Source organism: Chelonoidis abingdonii, chromosome 4 (genome assembly GCF_003597395.2).
Source record: "Chelonoidis abingdonii isolate Lonesome George chromosome 4, CheloAbing_2.0, whole genome shotgun sequence".
In the NCBI taxonomy this organism is placed as follows: domain Eukaryota; kingdom Metazoa; phylum Chordata; order Testudines; family Testudinidae; genus Chelonoidis; species Chelonoidis abingdonii.
In genome coordinates, this window is record NC_133772.1 from 10320084 (window position 1) to 10323514 (window position 3431).

Consider the following 3431-nt stretch of genomic DNA (forward strand, 5'->3'; position numbering starts at 1 on the left):
GGTTCCCCCGGGTGGGTCTGAGGGAACACGTTTGGGGGGCGAGGGTTCCCCCGGGCTGGGGGATGGGCTCCCTGGGGTGGGGTGGGGGGTAGGCAGGAGGGTGTATTACCCGTAGGTAGTTGCTTTTGGTTTCTGACCTCTTTGCCCAATTTCCCATGGGCCCAGCGGAGGTTTCTCATGTGCCTCCAGTCGTGAGAAATGTCCTTAATTCTAAACAAAAGTACTGTAAGTTTTAAAGTCGTGTCAGCCCCAGATTCCTCTTGGCTTGCTCCTTCTGAGCCTGACTGCTGAGGCTCCCTGATAGTTGCCATGGTTTTACAGTCACATTGATGATTTTTTGCCCCCCCCCTTGATATGTGAAAGGTCCACCCCTCCCCCTAAAGTAGTGACCCTGTAGCATTTACAAAACTGTCAAATGCACATGGTAAACAAACAGGGTGGGTGGGGAAGAAATATTCTTTTCTTCTAGTCTTGTCAAAATCTAGAAATAATTGGGATTTGTTCTTTGTTTTGTTGGTGCTCATTATAAATAAACCTGCTACAGCAGACTGTCAAGTGCAGCCCAGAAAAATGGAGCAGGAAGATATTCTTGCTTTTCTGGATAGTCCTATCACTAAAGCACAGGATAGACAGTCAGTTCTTCAGGGTTTTAGGCCTGGTTGTTAATTACATGTGGGTACTACTGGAAATAAAAATACTGCTAGTTTCATGTGCTCTGTATGTTAGCTTGGGCACGATACTTGCGAGGACACCAACCCTTCTGTTTAAAAATGTCTTACCCCTTATTCCGGCCCTCTCAAATTCACCCTCCATTTTGGTCAATTTCACAGTCATAGGATTTTTGAAATTGTAAATTTCATGGTTTCAGCTATTTAATTCTGAAATTTCACAGTGTTGTAATTGTAGGGGTCTTGACCCGAAAAGGAGTTGGGGGGAGGTCACAAGGTTATTGTAGGGAGGGTTGTGCCACCCTTACTTCTGCACTGCTGCTGGCGGGATGCTGCCTTCAGAGCTGGGCGCCTGGCCAACAGCCACTGCTCTTCGGCCACTCAGCTCTGAAGGCAGCGCTGCCACCTGCAGCAGTGCAGAAGTAAGGGTGGCAATACCACAACCTCCCTAAAATAACTTTGCAACCCCCCTGAAGCTCCCTTTTGGGTCAGGACCCCCAGTTTGAGAAACGCTGGTGTACCCCATGAAATCTGTATAGTGTAGGGTAAAAGCACGTAAAAGACCAGATTTCATGGACAGTGACTCAGAATCACAGAATATCAGGGTTCAAAGGGACCTCAGGAGGTCATCTAGTCCAGCTAGGGTGACCAGACAGCAAGTGTGAAAAATCGGGATGAGGGTGGGGGGTAATAGGAGCCTATATAAGAAAAAGACACCAAAATCAGGACTGTCCCTATAAAATTGGGACATCGGGTCACCCTAAGTCCAACCCCCTGCACAAACTGCTCAAAAAACAACAACAACTTGTTTTTCATGGCCATTATTATTTCAAGTAACATTTAACATGCCCAGAATTGAAAGAGTCTAGAAGAAACAGTGCTTTTCCTCTTGTTTTCTAGTGTGTTTACTTTGTGCATTTGGCAGCTTTTTGTGTACAGTTTTCTTTGTGTGGATCTTTCATACATCAACATGGAAGATTTTATTTTTTAAAGTTGTAATGTGTGACTATAAAATTACAATTTTTAGGGAGACTCAGGCAGGTGAAGGAATTGTAACTGCTTTCACACTTTTTTTCCCCTTCACATGAAAGCATTTCAAGTTGATGTCCAAACTGGGTGAAATTGACCCAATCTGGTTTCATTTCAGCCCATAGGGTTCTGGACAGCATCTTACAGAGGATGCTGCAATTAGCAGTGGAGATAAGGGAGAAAGCTCTCTTGTCTTCCAGGAGCCAGGGGAAAATGGGAAAAGGCTTCAATCTTCAGTTTTATTAGTTAATTATTAGCCAGAGGCTGATACCAAAGATGGAAGCTCCTGAGCATATGAGCACTTGGAAAGAAGCTCTGCATGCTCTCCAGCTGCTGGAATGAGGTTGGTGCTCTAACGCCTCTTGTTGGGTGTCCTACAAGCCTCATCTTTTTGTATTAGCTCCTTCCTAGACAATTGGTGTCTTATAAACATTTCAGGTGCTGTATAACACTTGTAAAATACTTGGACATTCTTGGCTGGATTGAAGCTATTTATTTACAAGATATTAATTATTACTGTAACCCTTAATTTTGGGAACAAACTCAGCACGTCTTGGCCTTTCCCTAATGAGCCCCTTAATAAATTTCACAAGGCACAATTGGGACCCTTCCTAAGGAACAGATATTCATTTGATGCAGTCACTCACCCTTTTGTTAATATCTGCAGTCTCATAACATTAATCATTATGATTTATAGCTTTCTGGTACTGACTTCCAATTTCTGCCCTGCCTAACAAAAATGCCCAATTTCAGTTTCCAAAATTGTCCTCAGTGTGGTTTGTTCTTGGTTGAACTTGCAGTTGAGTTGTGTTCAGTGCTGTTTCAACTGCAGTTGTTGCATAAATCCTTTATTAACAGTGGGTAACGTTTGTTAGTGTAGACAAGTTTATTATGTCCCTCCACTGCAGACTGCTTCCTGGCTCTTTTTTGTGGCTATCAGACAAGACACATTTACCTTATCATAGATTTTGAAAATGTTCTAATACTTTGTACAATGCTTACGTAAAGAGCAGTTCAAGAAATGAAAGTGAATATCTCCCACTGCCATGGTTTCCTCTTGGCCTGGGGAGAGTTGGGTTGATGGTTTAATTGGCATGTTTATTTCTTATGAACTATATCAGTTAGAAGGATTTTACTGGGCCTTAGGTAATCATAGGCTATGGAATACTTGGTAGCATCTCAAGCTCAGTGCTTTGAAATTCACTTAACAAATCCTAGAGATGTTCAGGAATTAAAATTTCCTCTGCAGTTTGTCAATATTGTATGTTTTGTTTGATGCAACTGGAAATGTCCCTTCTGGTCCTGGTTTTGAGTTATTTTGGGAGGTAATGGATCACCATTTGGTAACAGAAATATTCTTGTATTGGAATGGTGGCTGGTGACTGTTAAGCCATGTTCTTTGGTTGTGCCACAGTCAGTTTGAAGGTACCGGTTACCTTATATCCATCATTTCAGCTCAGTTTGGAATGTCACCTGTGGTTGGGCATCCTCTGGAATAACTCAACACTACACCCTAGCTGGTCCCACAAAGGGGTTCTTTAGTCTGCTTTATTGGATATGGGCGAGAAGACTAGATGAAAATTGATATTTTTCTTGAGTCTGTAAGATTTTCTGAGCTGTGGGAGTTTAACATAAATTTTGTCTAGTGTTCAAAGCGGTCCTTTGGTCGCATTTCTGAGAACAAGATCTAGAAATAGGTAAAGATTTGGTGAAACTGCAGTGGTCACAAGTATC